General features: G+C 43.6%; 1 protein-coding gene across 2 annotated transcripts in view; it reads right to left on the bottom strand.

Moving 5' to 3' along the window:
* The window catches only part of alg14 (ALG14 UDP-N-acetylglucosaminyltransferase subunit), a 111,481-nt gene that overhangs the window by 59,110 nt on the left and 30,495 nt on the right, over positions 1 to 21,876 (bottom strand). The gene's annotated exons all lie outside the window — the stretch shown is intronic.

A 21,876-nucleotide genomic window follows, 5' to 3' on the forward strand; every position in this document is an offset into this window, starting at 1 on the left:
AGCAGAATTAAGCCATTCAGACAACTGAGTTTGCCCCGCCATTCCATCTCAGCTGATCCTAGAACCCACTCAGTCCCACACACCTGCCTTTTTGCCATATCCCTGATGCTCTGACCAATCAGGAAACTATCAATTTCTGCTTTAAATATATCCATGGACTTGGCCTCCACTGCGCTCTGTGGCAAAACATTCCACAGATTCACTACTCTCTGGCTAAGAAAATTCCTCCTGCACAGTGCTGTGTCCACAATTCTACGCAAATTTTTGTGGCCATGTGCAGACCAGATGTCGTTACGCATCCAGACAGAATTGAGACAATAGAGGGTGAAAGTAATTTGGATCTGGACACCACAAGGAGAAGGCCATATGGAAAATAGAGAAACACTGAACAGGAACATTAACTCTCTCTCTTCCTCCACAAAAGCTACCCCACATGCTGAGCATTCCTACCTGATGCACCATCAATAACTCACTCTGAGATGTAAGGCGAGATATCGGCTTTTATTGACTAGAAGAAGGAACAAGCAGTGAGTGACCACCATACTACATCCTGGAGACTGAGAGGCCGGGCTCAGGCCTTGATCGCCTTTATACAGGGGTCTGTGGGAGGAGCCACAGGAGCAGTCAGCAGGGGGCGTGTCCAGACAGGCATATGTAGTTCACCACACTACCATCTTCTGTTTCCATGGTTAATTAAATTTTTCAGTTTTGTAAGACAAATGCTTGAATAAATTAACAAATAATTAGATGCATTTACAGCACAGGTTAAAATGTAAATGTTCTGGCACTTCATACATTATGAGACCCCGGTGGTGGCAGGGAGTGCAGTGGACTCACGGCTTGGGGGAAGAAGCTATTTCCATCCTAACAGTCCTTGTCCTGACACTACAGTACCTCCTGCCTGATGGTAAGGGATCAAGCAGACTATTGGGACAGATGGGAGGGATCACTGACAATGCTGAAGGCCTTGCATATACAGCGCTCCTGCTAAATATGTTGGACGAATGGAAGAGAGACTGCAATGATCCTCGCAGCAGTTCCCATAATCCATTTGTCAGGTACTTTGCAATTCCCATGCCAGACAGTAATGCAGCTAGTCAGGACACTCTCAACGGTGCCTCTGTGTCTCAGCCTCACTCACCTCAGGAAGTGGAGACTTAGCTGTGCTTTCTTGATGAAAGAGGTGTGTGTTGGAGGGACTAGGTGAGATCATTCATTAAGTACACTCCCAGAAACTTGGTGCTCCTAACTCTCTCTATGAAGGAGCCATGTATGAGAGTGAGGAACAGTCAGTCCACACCTATCTAAAGACCACAATTATTTCTTTGATCTTGTCCACGTTGAGACTCAAGCTGTTGTGCTTGCACCAGCCACTCTTCCTCCACTCTGTACGCCCTCTTGTCATGGTTGTTGATGTGGTCAACCACTGTTGTGTCATCAGCGGATCTGATGATTTGGTTTGAACTGGATCTAGCAATGCTGTCATGCGTCAGCAGCGTAATTGTTGCCTCTGGCTACCTGAAATGGGTGGCCTGCAAACAGCTAATACCAGGTGTTCAAAAACATAGTTCTTTGGTAAGTAGTTGGCACACACCCAGTTATTAAACCACACTTAAAACATACAAGTAACAGATATTCCTCAGAAAGCTCCTGTACTGTGATGTTCTATAGATTCAGGAACAGTTCCTGCTGATTGGAGGGTGGCTAATGTTGTCCCACTTTTCAAGAAAGGAGGGAGAGAGAAAACAGGGAATTATAGACTGGTTAGCCTGAAGTCAGTGGTGGGAAAGATGCTGGAGTCAATTATAAAAGAGGAAATTACGACACATTTGGATAGCAGTAGAAAGATCAGTCCGAGTCAACATGGATTTATGAAGGGAAAATCATGCTTGACTAATCTTCTGAAGTTTTTTGAGGATGTAACTATGAAAATAGACAAGGGAGAGCCAGTGAATGTAGTGTACCTGGACTTCCAGAAAGCTTTTGATAAAGTCCCACATAGGAGATTAGTGGGCAAAATTAGGGCACATGGTACTGGGGGCAGAGTACTGGCATGGATTGAAAATTGGCTGGCTGACAGGAAACAAAGAGTAGTGATTAACGGGTCCCTTTCAGAATGGCAGGCTGTGACCAGTGGGGTACCGCAAGGTTCGGTGCTGGGACTGCAGCTGTTTACCATATACATTAATGATTTAGATGAAGGGATTAAAAGTAACATTAGCAAATTTGCTGATGACACAAAGCTGGGTGGCAGTGTGAAATGTCAGGAGGATGTTAAGAGAATGCAGGATGACTTGGACAGGTTGGGTGAGTGGGCAAATGTATGGCAGATGCAGTTTAATGTGGATAAATGTGAGGTTATCCACTTTGGTGGCAAGAACAGGAAGGCAGATTACTATCTAAATGGAGTCAAGTTAGGAAAAGGGGAAGTTCAACGAGATCTAGGTGTTCTTGTACATTAGTCAATGAAAGAAAGCATGCAGGTACAGCAGGCAGTGAAGAAAGATAATGGCATGCTGGCTTTTATAACAAGAGGAATTGAGGAAAGGACTAAAGAGGTCCTTCTGCAGCTGTACAGGGCCCTGGTGAGACCCCATCTGGAGTATTGTGTGCAGTTTTGGTCTCCAAATTTGAGGAAGGACATTCTTGCTATTGAGGGAGTGCAGCGTAGGTTCACAAAGTTAATTCCTGGGATGGCGGGACTGTCATATGTTGAAAGATTGGAGCGAATGGGCTTGTATACACTGGAATTTAGAAGGATGAGAGGGGATCTGATTGAAACGTATAAGGTTATTAAGGGATTGGACACACTGGAGACAGGAAGCATGTTCCCACTGATGGGTGAGTCCAGAACTAGAGGCCACAGTTTAAGAATAAGGGGTAGGCCATTTAGAACAGAGATGCGGAAAAACTTTTTCACCCAGAGAGTGGTGGATATGTGGAATGCTCTGCCCCAGAAGGCAGTGGAGGCCAAGTCTCTGGATGCATTCAAGAGAGAGCTAGATAGAGCTCTTATAGATAGCGGGTCAAGGGATATGGGGAGAGGGCAGGAATGGGGTACTGATTGTGTATGATCAGCCATGATCACAGTGAATGGCGGTGCTGGCTAGAAGGGCCGAATGGCCTACTCCTGCACCTACTGTCTATAGTCTATTGATAGTCATTGGCGTGCAGTTACACAGCTTCATTAACACCACCATCGCATTTCAACTGGACGAATGCGACTTGACTGGAGACTTGTGACTAGTCGGGTGCCCCTGGGTTCACTGCTGGGACCTCTGTTATTTATTATTTATGTAAATAATTTGGATATGAACGTATATGGCAATGAAATAGGAAAAACATTGTCAAGCTGGAGAGCGCAGTCAAGATTTATGAGCGTGCTTCCTGGACTAGTGGGCCTGAATTATAGAGAACTGTTGGCCATGCTGAATTTATTTATTTATTGCGATATAGCACGGAAGATGCCCTTCTGACCTATGAACCACGCCGCCCAGCGACCCACCTATTTAACCCTAGCCTACTTGGGAGACAATTTACAATGACCAAATTAACCCTCCAACTGGTACATCTTTGGACTGTAGGAGGAAACTGGAGCACCCAGAGGAAACCCACACATACAAACTCCTTACAGACAGCGGAAGAAAATGAACTTGGGTCACTGGTACTATACAGCGTAGCGCGAACCACAACACTTCAATGCTGCCCCACAGTACCTGGAACACAGGAGAAACAGGGATGACCTCAGCAATTTATAAAACCACAAGTGATACAGGTAAGGTGGATGGTCACAGCCTTTCCCCCGGAGTGGGGAGTCCAAATCTATAGGGCACTGATACAAGATATGAGATTTAAAATAGGCTTGAGAGGTACCTGCTTTACATACAGAGTAGTCAGTATCCAATATGAGCTGCCAGCAGAAGTGGTTGAGGTAGGTACAACTGCAATATTTAAGAGGTGTAGATACACTATGTACATGTATGGGATGGGCTTGGAGGACTATGGGCTGAATGCAGGCAACTGGGACTAACATGGAGGATGTTGTGGACAGCATGGGCTAGTTGGGCCAAAGGGTCTGTTTCTATGCTGGATTATTCAATGACTATTTCCTGACAGTTAAACTCTTCCTGAAGTATTGCTCTCCGGGGAGTATTGCAGCCAATAGTGAGGTTGGCAAATGAGTCTTGACCAGGATTTTCCTTTTAGTAATAATGATAAAAGGATAAATATTAAACAAGACTCGGTGATCTTTTCCTAAAGGAAATCTCTGAGTGGTCAGATGATTTAACATCTCACTTGAAAGAAACTTTGGTTAGGCTATTACAGAAAGGATGTGGAGGCTTTGGAGAGGGTGTGGAAGAGCTTCAATGGGACGTTGGTGACATAAGGGACTGCAGATGCTGGAATCTGAAGCACGAATCTCCTGGAGGATCTCATCGGGTTGAGAAGCAGGCTTTCGATTCAATGCATGAAGGGTCTTGCCTGAAATGTTGACTGTTTATTCCTCTTCACAGATGCTGCCTGACCTGCTGAGTTCCTCCAGCATTTTGTGTGTGTTGCTCTGGATTTCCAGCATCTGTGGAATCTCTTTTGTTTAAAATTAAAACAAGACCTGTGAGTGAAAGAACTTTTACAAACTTGGAACCAACACAGTCATGAGAGCAACTTAGAAAGGAAGGAAAAGGATGGGGAAACTATCAACAGGGGTAAAGTAACAGCAAAAGAAATGGGAAGTCAACTGCTGAGAAAGTTAATTATCCGTTCTGTGTCTAAGTGAGTGAGAGAGACGGATAGAACAATGACAGAGAGATAAAAGAGGAAGCAGAAGGAAAGAGAGGAACAGGAGAGGGGAAGAGCAAACCCAAAAGTGAAGTCATCCAAGTATCGTGAAATCTGAGACAAGTTTCCTCTCTAATAAATCTTCATTTGTAGACTTCAACAGATAAATCACCAAAGGAAGTGTGTCCGCTTATACTGCGGACTCTTTGCTCAGTTGTGTTATAAATTCATTGTTTGCCTCCCCAGCTAGTTATAATACACTTAAGATGTTTCTCCTCCACAGGAATGCAGCGGGCTGCAGACGTGCAGTTCCTCGGCTATTGGCTCCCACACTTAAATATAAACAACCTCACTCAAAGGAAGCCAGCGGACTGCAGACCCAAGAAAACAGAAACCTGCTGTTAAATTAAGACTCCCGGTCGCTGGAGCCCAGACCCCAGGCCTCAGGAGCACAGCAACCTAGGTGTCATTACTATTTAGTTAGCAAACTTGGTAAATTCACAGCTAACAAAGAGCTTAAACTGTTCTTGTCAACCCAGATGCTCCTCACACACTCCCACTCTATTTACACAAGAACTCCTTAATGATGAAACTGGTGTGGATCGGTCAGCAGTGTTCAAAATTGACCAAAAAAAACCGAAACATCAATTTAATTGCAAATTTATACCCAATTGCTGTAACCTTATTTAATAAAATGCATGCAGTCCTGAGTCACAACTTAATCTTACAGGAACCAGCTGAACTAACAGAACCAGCGATTTGCAGGTAACTGACATTCCATTAGATTAACGGCTGAACTTTACTTGTCGTGTATACACCGAAACATACAGCGAAATTATCGTTTGTCCATGTTGGGGTCAGCCACAAGTATCGCCATACATCCTAGTGCCAACGTAGTTTGCCCACAATACTAGGCCATACAGCGCAGCAACAAACAATAGCAAAAGCAAGCCCCGTTCCTCCCTCCCACCTAGGCACATACACAGTACTTTAACCCCAGGATAGGCTTCCAGCTCCAGCAACCAGGGGACATGGACTCTGGCCTGCAGACACCGGGCTTCGACCTCCCTAGTGGTTAAGACCTCAACAAAATATTAATGGCTGCTGAATAGAAAAATATAGAAGCCCATGTTTAGTCTCTAGTTTCAGCACACCGTCCTCCCGCTGAGAAGAAGAAAACCTGGTCCCATTACAGTCTCGAGACTGGCAGCTGGCCAAGAGGTCTGTGAGAGCAGCCTGTGAACACAGCACTTCTGTTCTGGTTAAATAGTACAAATCACTGGGGAACAGTCACCAGCCCCACAGCCCGAATTCTCTGTCAGGGCTGCAGAGGTTAGCAACTTCCTTCCAACAAGCTACAGTTACCTCATATGCGGCCATTCCACATGTGAGAGCACAGGACACAGATCCCATTCATTTCTGAAGTCCCACGGGCAATGCTGCAGCTTCACTGATTGGTAGGTGGACAGCTCCTCATCTCACATGGACTCAAACCCAGTGGATGTGTCAAAGGCACCAGCTGCCTCATGAGATACAAACTCAAGGCCCAGTCTTCTCTCTCAGCTGCCTCTAATAGATACCATGACACTCTGCTGGGGAAGGTGTCTCCCCAACATCCTGGCAAAACTTCAACTAACAGTAACGGCAGAGATTACACTGCTTCGGGGCTTTGCTGTATGCAAATAGACTGCCCAGCTTCAATTGGATGACATTTCATTTATCAATCAATTAACTGCAAAGCACTTTGGGACTGAGGTAGGCATTATATAAATGCAACTCACTCTATACAGGCAACCCTTGAGCTTCGGGAAGGAATTACGTACCTAGAAAAGGGGCGGTTTTCCGTATCGTAGGGCCATGTCGTTCATGCTTGTGTCAGAAATATGCAAGTAGATTAAAAAGTGTGCTTACTTTACTTACCTTTTCCCCCCAACATAAACTCTGTGAGAGTTTTCAGCCCTATTACTCCGTGGCAGCTAAGGTCCTCCTCCCGAGTCCATTGTATCTGGCTGTGTTTAACCCATCTCCTCGCTACCACTATCGGGCCAAGTTCACAGCTTAGATGCCGCACTGCCAGGTTCAGGAACAGTTGTCCTACAACTACTGGGCTTCTGGACCAGCTTCCTTCCTCTCCGGACTGAACATACTCCGCAGTCTGTGATCTCACTCAAGGGGACTCTGCAGTTCTTGCTCTCAGGATTTTTTCTTTTTTTATTAGTTGTATGACTTGTATTTCTTTGTTTCCCTGTGGGTGCCTGCAAGAAAATTAATCTCATGCAACACAAAGTGCTGGAGGAACTCAGCAGGTCAGGCAACAACTACAGAAATGAATAATAAACTGCTGTCGTTTCGGGCCTAGACCACTCATCAGGATTGGAAAGGAAAGGGGGAGAAGCCAGAATAAAAATGTGGGGGGAGGGGAAGGAGGGCAGCTAGAAGGTGATGGGTGAAGCCAGGTGGGTAGGAAAGGCAAAGGGCTGGAGAAGGAAGAATCTGACAGGAGAGGAGAGCGGACAGGTAGGTGAGGAGAAGAGTTAAAAGGCCAGAGTGGGGAATACAAGAAGAGGGAAGGTGGAGGGAAAAATTAACCATGATTGTATATGATTTACATACTTTGATAATAAATGTGCTTCTGAATTTTTATTTCATATGACAGATTTTTGGGAAATGATAAAAGGGTAAATTTCCAAAACCCAAATGACCATAACACAGGGTCACTTCTGCTTTGTTTTGTTCGCTCAAAAGCATGAGGGATAAAAAACAGCTCAATGTTAACAGAAACCGCCAACGACCCTGGGAGACTCTGATCACTAGAGCCCGGCAATTCTGCCAATGGGAAATCTTGAACCCTAGTACAGCTCCCAGCACAGCATGCCATGTCTCTTTTCCTGTGAGATTTGGACTTGGCTCACAAGGACAGACTCTTTCTCATCCTGACTGACTTTGAGGAGCTGGTGACAAGCTACAGTGGAGAACTGCTTAAGGCACTCCCACAACGCCGCTTGGCGGGAACATCCAGGACACTGACCTCAGTAAAACAAAGCAGTAATCCATGTTTCCAAATCAGGATGGTTTAGGGAACCCAAGGATGGTGGAGTTCCCAAGCACACATTGCCAGACAGCGAGGACTATGAGCTTGGGAGCTCGTGCTTGAGCTATGTGAGCTGCAGTAATGGATTACGTGGGTGGTACAAACTCCAGCCAGGCCCGCTGTCGAGGCCTGAGAGTTAGTGACGATGGATGGGCGGGGATTGCTGCAGGGAAACAGTGGCCAGCATTCTGACTGGTTGCATCACCGTCTGACACGGAGCTCCAACGCCCAGGGTCAGAAGAGGCTGAAGAGAGGTATTCATCGCGGACGCTAGCCACCCCACCAAGAGGGCTATTTTCAACAGGTGGTGCCTCACGAGGGCAGCATTCATCATGAAGAACCCTCCGCGTGCTCTCATGACTACCGGGGGGAGGAGATACAGGAACCTGAGGATGCACACCTGATGTTTTAGAAAGAGCTTCTTCCCTTCTGACATCAGATTTCTGAATCCGTGAACGCTACCCCGCGATTCCTCTTTTGTACTAACAATCAGCAGGAACCGTCACAAATCCGTGCAGCTCTTTTGCTATTTTGCCCTCTTGTTGCGCTATTTTAAAAATGCAGTAATTCTAAAGACGCATTACACTATGCTACTGCCACAAAACAAGACCTTTCACAATAGCTGAGGAGTGCGAGGGGGACATGCTCCCACTACCTGAAAGTGCTCCTCAGGGCATGCGCCTCAAATAGTCTCTGACAACCAAGTCCAACTCCTGGCCTTCTCGTGTGGCTTAGCCTCTAAGCCCGGCGGAACTGTTTCCACTGACAGGAGAAGGGGCAAAGGCGGGTCCTGGCACCTTAAACCAGTGCTTCGGGTAGATAGAGCTCGTCAGCCTGGGAAGGCAGTCCATCTCAGAGAGGGAAAACTCTGATTTCAAACCGCTGCCTTGCAGCCATACCCACTTCAGGAAAGGCTTCGGGAGTAAGCCCTGAAGACGAATACGGAGCTGGAGTCCCTAAGGCAGTCCGATGTTGCCTTCAACCTCTGCGATGTCACTGGTGCTACGCCGTATCAGCCCTTGCCCTTCCCTTGGACAACATCAGTGGTGTGGAGAGGGGAGACTTGCTGCTTGGGCAACTGCCGGTTTTCCATACAACCTGTGCATACAAGCCTGTGCCCTGGAGAGGACACTCGCAAGACTTTCCAGGCACAGATCCACAGTCTCACGACACTAACAGATGCCATCCAAATCCAAATTCCTGACACTTGTTCCACTTGAGCTTCGAGCATTCAGGTCCTCCACAGGTTACGACGGGGAGCTGGTCCTGAGAACTGTTTGTAACCCAGTTTTCAAGTCAAAATGGCGCCACCCAGCAGAATACTAAAATAACAACATAGACCAACCAGTGGCAATGTGTAGTTAAACCAGGCCACTTCTCTCAAGCCTTCAGATGTGAACTGTTCCCACAGGGCTGAAGTACGCTCTTTCAGCCAAGCCACTGCAGCAGCCCCACAAACCCGATTAACCCTAACGTAATCATGGTACAATTTACAATGACCAATTAACCTACCCGGTGGGACTTTGGACTGTGAGAGGAAACTGAAGCACCCAGAGAAAATGCACACGTTCCATGGGGAGCACGTGCAGCCTCCTTATAGAATTGAACTCTGATCTCCGGAATGCCCCGAGCAGTAACGGCATTGTGCCAAGCACTACACCACAGTGGCCCCTCCGAGGGGCTGCGACTCGAATGGAGTATGGAGCAGGATTCAGTGATGACGATAGGTCTTGAAATTTTGCCTTGTCTAAGCCCAGAATTGCAACATTTGTTTGTAAGTACAGAAGGTGATCTTCCCCTCCCAGATCTCGAGCAGTTTCCCTTGACTGTGAGTGAGTAAGATACATTAAGGTACATTGACACCACCAGCTCTTCCACGCTTACAGGAGCTGTTATACTGCTGAACAGAACACATTAACCCCTTGCTCTCTGGTACTATTTCCTCATTTGCCTTCTACAGCTACCTCCTCGAGTCCTTAACACATACTTCGAAAAGTCTGCGTATGTGTGTTTTATCAAACGCCGGCCCCAGGCAGACTGAAAAGACAGGGTGTCGGTTGGGATGCGAGCAGATTTCACTCGCTCTCCCCGCTGAGGTTATGAAGACTGCCCTGGCTGCTGTGCACTGTGCCTGCTAATATGATAAACTGATAAATGAGGCTTTGGGCCTACTCTGCGATTCAGTCTGAGGACTCAGCTGTGGTTTGGAATACTGCTGTTGTTCGCTTCAATTGATTGCATGACTTTTATTTTTACTTTTATTTTTGGTTTTCTTGCTTTGTGGCTACGTTTGATTTATACACTCTTCTGACAATAAGTTAATCTTGAAAATGACAAAGTTGTTTCCATGTTAACCATGTGCAGTGGAAGAGCCATGTATCTATTGATTGTCTGTATTGTCTATCTAGCCCATCCTCACTCTAGGGTAAGGTTATTTTCCACAAGGGTTTGGGCAGCTGTTAATAGGCAGCGTGTGAAATTGGGTGGCAGTTAAATACAACGAGCATAGTCACCTGTTCACCAGCGCGGCAGCACGCAGAGAGGAGGGTTGAGTTGGGAGCACACATTTTAAATCGACTGCTCATCTTTGAGTCTTATCTATTTACTTTTACACGAATTACAAAAGAGTCCAATGATTTTAATGTTGGTTTGTAAGAAAGGATTAACACTTACTTTTTCAATTCAGTTATTTGGAAGTGCATCATACAGTGCGATACTCCCTCTCTTAGTCTTTCAGTGACTTTTAGCTTCTTTTCAAATAGCCACATGTAGTTTAGTGACGTCTTTGACAAGGTCCCACATGGGACAGTGGACCGAAACATCAGAGCTCCTGGGATCCAGGCCAACTTGGCAAATTGGGTATTAAATTGGCTTAGTAATACAGGATAGAGCACGATAAAGGATTTTTGTTTTTGTCCAAACAACAGCCTTTAGCTACCAAATAACATCAGAGTGTTGCTAAGATGGCCATAGAAAAGGCAGGTGGAATATAAATCAATTTAAATATGAGGTGATGCATTTTGGGAGAGCTATTAAAGCTAGGGTTCACACAATAAGTGGTAGGATGCTAAGAAGCACTCAACAACAGTGGGATCCTTGACGAGAGCAGCACAGAGAGATAAGGTGGTTAGGAAGGCCGATGGAAAAACTTGGATTCTTTATCTGGGACTTACAATGCAAGAGGATGGTGGTTTTGGTATGGCTCTGTAAAACATTAGTGGGGTCATCTGAGGTCACGGTCACCGCAATATAGGAAGGATATGCTTACATTGGAGGGAATGCAAAGGAGATTCACCAGGATGTGGCCTCGGATAGAATGTTTCAGTGACGACGAGTTTTTTTTTCGCAGTAAACTAAGTTGAGGGGTTCCTCCTTGAAGTATACCACATCATGAGGCAAATATATGATAGATTAGGATGGGTATCCATGAACAAGAGTGTACAGTTAAGGGGAGGGAGGAGTTGACGATTTAAGTATCCACCCAAGGGAAGTTGAAATCTGGAAGGGAGAGTGAGGCAGGGACAGCCACAGTATTTAAATAAGAACAGTATATTATAGTTTATTGTAAGAGTTGTAAGAGTTGGCATAAGACCATTAGGCCACAAGACGTAGAAGCAGAATCAGGCCATTTGGCCCATCGAATCTGTCCTGCCATTTCATCATGGCTGATCCAATTTTCCTCTCCGCCCCAATCTCTTGCCTTCTCCCCATATCCATTATGCCCTGACCAATCAAGAATCTATCAACCTCTGCCTTAAATATGCATAGAGACTTGGCCTCCACAGCTGCCTGTGGCAAAGAATTCCACAGGTTCACCGCTCTCTGGCTAAAGAAATTCCTCCTCGTCTCCATTCTAAAAAGACACTCTTCTATTCTGAGGATGTCTCCTCCAGTCTTAGACTCTCTCAACACAGGAAACATCCTCTCCACATCCACTTTATCAAGGCCTTTCACCATTTGATAGGTTTCAATGAGGTCACCTTCATTCTTCTGAATTCCAGTGAATACAGGCCCAGAGCTATCAAACACTCTTCATTGGACAAGCCATTCAATCCTGGAATCATTTTTGTAACCCTCCTTTGAACCCTCTCCAGTTTCTAAGAGAAGGGGCCCAAACTGCTCACGATACTCCAAGTGAGGCCTCACCAGTGCTTTATAAAGTCTCAACATTGCATCCTTGCTTTTATATTCTAGTCCTTTTGAAATGAATGCTAACATTGCATTTGATTTCTTCACCACAAACTCAACCTGTAAATTAATTTTTAGGGAATCCTGCACAAGGTCTCCCAAGCCCCTTTGCATCTCAGTTTTTTTGTATTTTCTCTCCATTTAGAAAACAGTCAACCCTTTTATTTCTTCTACCAAAGTGCATGACCATACACCTCCTAGCACTGGATTCCATCTGCCACTTCTTTACCCACTCTCCTAATCCAAGTCCTTCTGTAGACTTCTCTACTTTCTCAAAAACTACTTGCCCCTCCGCTACCTTCATTTCATCTGCAAACTTTGTAATGTAGCCATCAATGCCATCATCCAAATCATTGATATATAACATAAAAATAATCAATCCCAACACAGACCCCTGTGGAACACCACTAGTCACCGGCAGCCAAACAGGAAAGGCTCCTTTCATTCCTACCCTTTGCCGCCTGTCAATCAGCCACTGCTTTATCCATGCTAGAATCTTTCCTGTAATACTATGGGCTGGTAACTTGTTAAGCAGCCTCTTGTGTGGCATCTTGTAAAAGGCCTTCTAAAAATCCAAGTACACAACAACAACCAATTCTCCTTTGTCTATCCTGCTTGTTACTTCTTCAACAAATTCCAACACACTTGTCAGGCAAGATTTTTCCTTGCGGAAACCATGCTGACTATGGCCTATTTTATGTCTTCCCCAACCACTGAGGTTAAGACTAACTGGCCTAGAGTTTCCTTTTTTCTGCTTCTTTTCCTTCTTCAAGAGTGACATTTGCATTTTTTCAGTCTTCCAGAACCATTACAGAATGTAATGATTTTTGAAAGATAATGCCTTCACAATCTCTTCAGCTACCTCTTTCAGAACCCTGGGGTGCACAATAATTGGTCCAGGTGTCTTACCAACCTTCATATCTTTCATTTTCCCAAGAGCCTTCACTCTAGCTATGGTAACTTCACACATTTCTTGGCCCCTGACACCTGAAACTTCTACCATATTGATAGTGTCTTCCACAGTGAAGACTCATGCAAAATGATTCAGTTTGTCTGTCATTTCATTGTCCCCATTACTGCCTATACAACATCGTTTTCTAGTGGTCCTATATCCACTCTTGCCTCTCATTTACACTCCATGTATCTGAAGAAACTTTTGGCATCCTCTTTCAGAATATTATTGGCTAGCTTACTTACATATTCCATCTTTATCTTCTTAATGACTTTTTTAAGTTGCCTTCTGGTGGTTTTTAAAAGCTTCCCAATCCTCTAACTTCCCACTAATTTTTGCCCTCTCTTTGGCTTTTATGTTGGGTTTGACTTCTCTTATTAGCCAAGGTTGTGTCATCTTTCTTTTAGAATATTTCCTCCTCTTTGGGATATTTCTATCCTGTGCCTTTCGAATTGCTTCCAGAAATTGCAGCCACTGCTGCTCTGCTGTCATCTCTGCCAGTGTTCTTTTCCAATCAACTCTGGCCAACTCCTCTCTCATGCCTCTGTAATTCCCTTTACTCCACTATAAAACTGACACATCTGACTTTAGCCTCTCTTTCTCAAATTTTAGGGTGAATTCAGTCATATTACAATCACTTGTCCCAAAGAGTTCTTTTCCCTTGAGCCCTCTAATCAATTCTGGTTCACTGTACAACACCCAATCCAGAATAGCTGATCCTTCAGTGGGATCAACCATGAGCTATTCTAAAAAGACATCTTGTAGGCACTCTAGAAATTCCTCCTCCTGGAATCCAGCACCAACCTGATTTTCCCAATTTACTTGCATATTGAAGTACCCCATGACTATTGTAGCATTGTCCTTTTGACATGTATAGCCCACATTCTTACTACTGTTTGAGGGTCTGTATACAACTCCTATCAGGGTCTCCTTACCCTTGCAGTTCCCTAGCTCAATCCACAATGAGTCAACACCTTCCAACCCTATGTCACCTCCTTCTAATGATTTGATTTCAGTTTTTTACCAACAGAGCAACACCACCCACTCTGCCTTCCTGCCTGACCTTTATATACAACGAGTATCCTTAAACATAAAGCTCCCATATTCCAAAGATATACGTCTAGGGTCAGTGGGTAGTGGGCAGGCTACTTTGCCACCTTGTAGGCTGCCCAGCAGAATCCTCGTTGATTTGTTTTGAAGCAAATGACATATTTTGTTATATGTTTTGGTGTACGTGTGACAAATAAAACTAATTTTAATCTTTTTTAAAAAAGCACTGGAAATGAATTTAGTATAGGTGAGCATTCGATGGTAGGCATGCATATGACTCCATATGAGAAATATAAAGCACAGTAGGGAAGGTTTCACTTCGGTTACAGAGAGTACTGGTGAGATCACATCTAGTGTGTATAGTGTATACAGGTTTGGTGAGACCACATCTTGAGAGCTGTGTAAAATATAGGGAGATCAATACAAGGCAGAATGTTCATAAACTGGAAGCAGTTCAGAAAGCATTATTAAATTCATATCCAGAATAAGGGGGTTGTCTTATGAGAAATGGTCAGGCATTTTTAAGGGTGACTAGATTTGATTGAAACATACAGATTTCTGGAGCATATTAAGAGGATGGATGTGGAGAGGATGTTCCTTTTCTCTTGTAGGGTGATCCAGTGCAAGCCGATCCCCCTCTTAGCAAAGACAAGAGGGTGAAGCTTTTTTCCTCTCAATGGTTTGTAAGTGTTTGGAATTCTCTTTGTTGAAGAGTCATTGAACGTTTTGAAATAAGGAAGAGGTTGATAGATATTTGATAAGCGTAGGGGTGAAAAGTTATCACAAGTGGATGTAAATGCAGTGTTGAGGTTATAATCTGACCAATGATGGGCAGAACAGTCTTGGAGTGGCCTATGAATACTCCTAATTCATCTGCTAACATATACATTTTAGCAAGTCAGACCACCCTCAAGTCAATACTGTCAACACCTGCATTTTCCAGTACGTTCACGAAATAGCCATTAAGTAGAAAGAACCATTCTCTTCTTTATCCAGCACTGTGGCAAGCAGTTATTATTTGCTGGAGAGAAGTAAAATCCCCCAGGATACCACAGATCAAAGTCTAATTTGTGGCCCATTCACCATTGTTGACTTACTGACAGGATATCAACAGCTAATTTCATTCCACAGTACGTTTAGTATGGAGCGATTAATAAAAGTAACAAAGTTGAATGTATGAGCGTGTGAAGGAAGTATTAAATCACACCATTAATCAACCAAAAGTCCCAGGGTTAAGGCTTACGATGAGCTGACTTACTTCAGAGGGTACTATATTTGCCTTTGGGTTAGAAGCTCCAACAGAAACTCAAGCAACATAAGATACTGAGGTGAGGCACTGAAGAAGCCACACAGCTAAATGTGGTGGCCTTAGTATGAAATATTAAGCCTCTGCTTTGACAAGTACATGTAAAAGATCTCCTGGCACCACTGTAGGGAGGAGCCGTTGAGTTCTTCCCACCCTGAACTTTCATTTAACAACAAAAAAGCAAATTTGTTGGTCAACACAAACTCGTGAGAGCCTGCTCTGCACAAAATGCACTTCCCATAGTGCAACAGTGGTTAAAACACCTTGGGAAACTCAAGATCCCAAGTTGCAGTTTCAGGTTCAGAAACATTACCCTTCAACCTTCGGGCTCCTGATCCAGTGGGGATAAACTTACTCACCTTGACACTGAACTGATTCCACAACCCATGAACTCATTTTCAATTACTCTAACTGATGTTCTCAGTATTATTTATTATTATTATTATTATTATTTTTCTGTATTTGCACAGTTTGTGCCTTCTGCACACTGGATGTTTGTCAGTAATGTCTGAGTGCAGTTTTTCAACAATTATATTGCATTTCCCTGTTCTTCTATGAATACTTTCAAGAAACACATTTCAGAGTGGCACATGGTGACAGACACTGTACATACTTCACAAAAACAGCAAAAGAAAATTCAGAGCAAATGAAGCATATCCAGTAATGAAATCTTTCATGGGCCCCTCTGCTTAGAATGAGATTGTGTCCAACAGCAAGAAAGACCAAGAAGACCAAGATGAGTAATTGAATCCAGTGGTACTCTCAAAGCAGAGAATGATAGGTTCTTCATTAGTAGAGGCAGCAAAGGTTATAGGGAGAAGGCAGCAGAACGAGCTTGAGAAGAAAAATAAATTAGCCATGATGAATGGAGGACCAAACTCAATGGGATGAATGGCCTTGTTCTACTCCCATGTCTTATTCTTAAAACATCAAAGGGTTGTCAGCTGCCTTCCTCAAAGCAAAGGAAAAACTGTTGCTACAATATCACCCATTCAAAAATCTCTTCAGTCTCTGTGTGGAGGTTAAGTGAGAATGAGAGTCGTGTTTGGCTACAGGGTCTCCCTGTGGTCAGATAACTTGCCAAAAGCCCTGCCAAGACTCATATGTCATTTGGTAAGGACTCAAAATCCAAACCTCTGTCAAGAATCAACAGCATCCATGGATATAAAGAAAGCAGCAAACGTAATCTCAACTGACCTTAGTTACATGTGTGGTCCTTATTTTTATTCGTACTCTTCAGACGGCAATGCCTAAGTACTCAAGGGATATTTTCCAGACTAATATTTTACAATGAGTACTAAGTTTCACACACCTTTAATGGTAACATGATTCTCAAGTGTACATTTCAAACCAAGCAAGAAATGGATCACATTATTAATATACGTAATGTTAACAACTTCTATTTACAAAGTATCTCTAACATAATAAATACCTTGACAAGTTCCTCAATCTTGTCTAAGCTACATTAGATATTGTTTCATTCATCTGGAATTTGTTTCAAGGTTGGAAATTGAAATATAAATGTGACAAAAAATAAGAGCTCCATATAAATTCCCGAGCACTACAGCACAGTTTTGTTAAGAAATAAGAAAACTGAGGGGAGGGGCATGATAGCATAGTGGTTAGCACGACACTTTACAGTATCAGTGAACAGGGTTCAATTCCCCTAGCTGTCTGTAAGGAGTTTGTACATTCTCCCCGTAGCCGAGTGGGTTTCCTCTGGGTGCTCTGATTTCCTCCCACAGACCAAAGACTTACTGGTTGGTAGGTAAATTGCTCTTTGTAAATTGTCTTGTGATTAGGCTAGATTAAATCAGGGGGATTTCAGGGTGATGCATTGTAAGAGCCATAAGGGCCCATTCTGCACTGTATCTCAAAAATATACTATCTGAGACAAGAAAATAAAATTGTCTAAGAAATCTGGTCCTGAAGAAGGGTCTCGGCCTGAAACATCAACAATTTACTCTTTTCCAAAGATGCTGTCTGACTTGCAGAGTTCCTCCAGCATCTTGTGTGTGGTTGCCTCAGAAATCTGTTGTGTAGAATGCACCTTTTCGTTAAACGGTGCAGCCAACAACCATGGGAGCCTTGTCACCTACTAGAGATCAAAACAGAGAACTACTACTGGAGGCAAAATCATCAACCAACGTACACTAAATGTACACTTAGCCAAGGAACCAAACTTGGCTGCAGTTACAAACCAGGAATTTTCTTGGTTGCTAGCCAAGGTTAATAGATATGGAGAAAGTAGTGAGAAGACTACTCACACTTAAATGTACATGACAGAATGGATTAAAGAATGTGGGGAAATAAAGTTAGATATGGCAGAGATGTTGGCTGCAAACTATCCCTCCCGCTGAGGTGGTGCCAGGGAGCTAGAGGATTTCAAATGACGGAAAAATGGAAAAAAGGTTAATCTGGGAATTATGGTCTTGTCAGTTTAACATCACTGGGAAAAGTCCAGAAATGACAATCAGAGAGAAAATTGAATTGGAATTGAACAATAAGGATCAGCCAGCATGTATTTAAAGAAAAATCACATTTAACTAAAATGACATTTTTTGATAAGGGCTGTGGGTTAATGAACTTTTAAATATAGATAATAAGGTCCCAAATAGCAGACTTGTTAGCAAGTAGACTCCAAGTGGATATCTGGTCACTAGTAGTAAAGACAAGAAATAAGAACAAGGTATGAAAAATAATATATAAACTGAATAAATTAAGTGTAAAGAGACCGTTGTAAGGGAAGCGTTAGTCCCTGGGAGAATTGGACCGGAGAATTAAAATAGAAAGTAAGAAGACGGCAGGAACTTTGAACAAATACTTTGCATTTGTCTCATTGGCAGAACACAGGAAAAGATTTCTAATAACGGTAAAAAAAAATCTTGGAATATAAAACTTGGAACTTACAACTGCAATCAGTAAAGTTACAATAAAATTATTGGGACAAAAGGTTGACAAGTTCGCAGGATCTGCAGAGACAGGAGAAATATTAGTAGTGATTTTCCAAAATTCTCTAGATTCCAAATACGCCCCACAGGATTGGAAATCCATAAAATTAATGCTTCTATTAGAAAAAGCAGAGAGACAGAGAGAATGAAATTAGGAAACTCTGAGAAAATTAGCTGAACATCTGTAGTATTGAATTGCGGGAATTATTTAGGTAATAGTTGTAGGGTATTTTCAAAAGCACTATAAAATCAATCGGAGTCAACGTTGTTTTATGCAAGGGAAACAGTACTTGACTAATTCATTCATCTTCCTTAAGTGTAAAATGGGTAAGGTGGAAGAAAATGATTGGTTCATATTCAAGATATGGTTACTGGCCAATGTAAAGGTTCACAGCTCTGGGTGGAAGGGGAGTTGGGTGGGTGGGACGGGTAATACATTAGTATGATGGATGGATTGACAAACAAACTGAACAAAAACAGAAAAGGCAGGAAATGTTCAGCGGGTCAGAACACATCTGTCGCAAGAGAAACAGGGTTAACATTTCAGGTCAAAGATCCTTTGTCAGAACTGAGGTTATGGAAGGAGAAAAAAGAGATACTGCAGATAGAGTTACAGAGACAGCACAGAAACAGGCCCTTTGTCCCATCTAGTCCATTCCAAAACCATTTAAACTGCCAATTCCCAATGACCTGCATCTGGACAATAGCCTTCCATATACCTACGATCCATGTATCTATCCAAGCATCTCTTAAATGTTGAATCGAGCTTGGTTGGATCACTAGTGCTGGCAGTTCATTCCACACTCTCACGACACTCTGAGTGAAGAAGTTTCCCCTCATGTTCCCCTTAAACTTTTCACCTTTCACTCTGAAGACATGACCTCTGATTGTAGTCCCACCCACCCTCAGTGGAATAAGTCTGTTTGTATTTACCCTGTCTATGCTCCTCATAAATTTTCATACCTCTATCAACTACCCTCTCAATCTTCTACGAGACAGCCCTAAGCCCTTCAATCTTTTGTTATAACACAGGTTCTCCAGACCTGGCAACATCCTTGTAGATGTTCTCTGCACCTTTTCAACCTTGTTTATATTCTTCCTTCAGATAGGTGCTTAAAACTGCACACAACACTCCAAATTAGGTCTCACCAACATCTTATACAACTTCAACATAACATCCAATCTTCTGTAGTCAATACATTGATTTATGAAGGCCAAAGTGCCAAAAGCTTTCTTTACGACCCTAACTACCTGTGACGCTACTCTCAATGAAATACGTAATTGTATTCCCGGATCCCTTTGTTCCACCACACTCCTCAGTGCCCTACCGTTCACTGTGTAAGACCTACCCTGGTTGGTTTTATCTAAATGCAAAACCTTGCACTTGTCTACATTAAAATCCATCTGATATTTTTCAGGCCATTTATTTAGCCAATTGACAGAGGATGCAATAGCCACAGCTTTACATACCGTCCTTACACATCTGGAGAAGAGGGATGCTGTTCTTGGATTACAGTTCAGCATTCAACACTGTAACTCCCTCCAGCACAGAGACCTCGGCCTTCACCCTGCCTTGTACAGCTGGATCCTGGACTTCCTGTCAGATCGCCAGCAGGGGGTAAGAGTGGGCTCCCTCACCTCTGCCCCTCTGACTCCCAACACACAGTGCCCCTGAGGGCTGTGTACTAAGCCCCCTCCTTTACCCACGACTGTGTTGCAACCCACAGCTCCAATCTGCTAATTAAATTTGCTGACGACACAAAACCGATTGGCCTATTCTCAAACAATAACGAGGCAGCCTATCTCATCACCCAGAAGTTATCACCCTGACACAGTGGTGTCAAGAAAACAACCTCTCCCTCAATGTCGCAAAAATAAAGGAGCTGGTTGTGGACTACAGGAGGAACGAAGACAGGCTAACCCCTATAGACAACAGTGGATCTGGGGTTGAGAGGGTGAACAGCTTTAAGTTCCTCAGCATAAACATCACCGAGGATCTCACGTGGTCTGTACACACCAACTGTGTGGTGAAAAACGCACAACAGCGCATCTTTCACCTCAGACGGTTGAAGAAGTTTGGCACAGCCCCCAAATTTTAAGAACTTTCTATCGGGGCACAATTGAGAGCATCCTGACTGGCAATACCATTGCCTGGTATGAGATCTGTACTTCCCTCAACCGCAGGACTCTGCAGAGAGTGGTGTGGACAGCCCAGCGCATCAGCAGATGTGAACTTCCCAGTATCAGGACATTTACAAAGAAAGGTGTGTAAAAAGGGCCCGTAGAATCATTGGAGACCCAAGTCACCCCAACCACAAACTGTTCCAGCTGTTACCATCCGGGAAATGGTATTGCAGCATAAAGTCAGGACCAACAGGCTCCAGGCCAGCTTGTTCCACCAGACCAGACTGATTAATTCACACTGTTACAATTGTATTTCTATGTTATATTGACTATCCTGTTGTACATAATATTCATTATAAATTACTATAATTACACATTTGACCAGAGACGTAACGTAAAGATGTTTACTCCTCATGTACATGAAGGATGTAAGTAATAAAGTTAATTCAATTCAGCTGATGCAGATCCCTCTGCAAGCCATGATCACACTCTTCATTGTCCACTATATCTGCAATCTTGATGCTGGAATTTGGAGCATAAAACAAATACAGGAAATCAGAGGGTCAGGCAGGTATGGGAGAGGGAAATGGATAGTGGATAGTCCAGTTGAGACCCTTCATCTGGACCACTACCTCCAGAAGTTTGTTTTTTGCTCAAGGTTCTGGAATGTCTAAAATGAAGGGATTGACTGTACAGTCATCAAATGGTACCAAAAAAGGTGGGAAAGCTCCTTATGAGGAGGGCACAAAGAGTCTGCAGTATATGGAAAAGTTAAGTAAGCAGGAAAAAAATTCTTCAGGTAATGTGTGGAAAATGCTCAGTTGTTTACAGAGGGTTCTGAGTATTCTTCTACATGAAACACAATTTTCAAGTACAGGTACAGAAAGTAATTCGGAAAGCCGTGGGATCTTGGCTTTTATAGGGTGTGGGGTGTGAAAGGATTGGTGAGACAGCATCTGAGGCACCAGGCTCAACCATATTCTATTTCACATCAGGATATAATTGCAATAGTGCGATCACTCAAGTTAGGTGTGATATTCTCCTAAGGGGTTTGTCTATTGGTGGGTTCTCCAGTGACTGTAGAGGGCCATCCAGGACTCACATAATCTGCTTTCAGTCTGGATTCCCTTAGTGGAAAATCCCTGTGTGTGACTTTTTTTATGCATGGGTAGCCACCACATGGGCCTTGACAGACTGGGGTCAGGGTCCAGTGGCTTGGAAAACAGGATGATTGGGGATCCTTCACTGCTGCAGGCTTCCTGATATGATATTGGATCATCCTCCGCCAGCTACATACACCACTGAGGCCTCGGTTTGATCGCTCTTTAACGGGAACCTCCCTCTTGTCCTTACTGCCATGGGTGACCTTACAAGGAACTAAGAGCCAGACGGCTAATTCCAGACAGCATCGCTCTTGGGATCTCAGGAAGTCACA

The sequence above is a fragment of the Hypanus sabinus genome, chromosome 11, assembly GCF_030144855.1.
Source record: "Hypanus sabinus isolate sHypSab1 chromosome 11, sHypSab1.hap1, whole genome shotgun sequence".
NCBI lineage: Eukaryota > Metazoa > Chordata > Chondrichthyes > Myliobatiformes > Dasyatidae > Hypanus > Hypanus sabinus.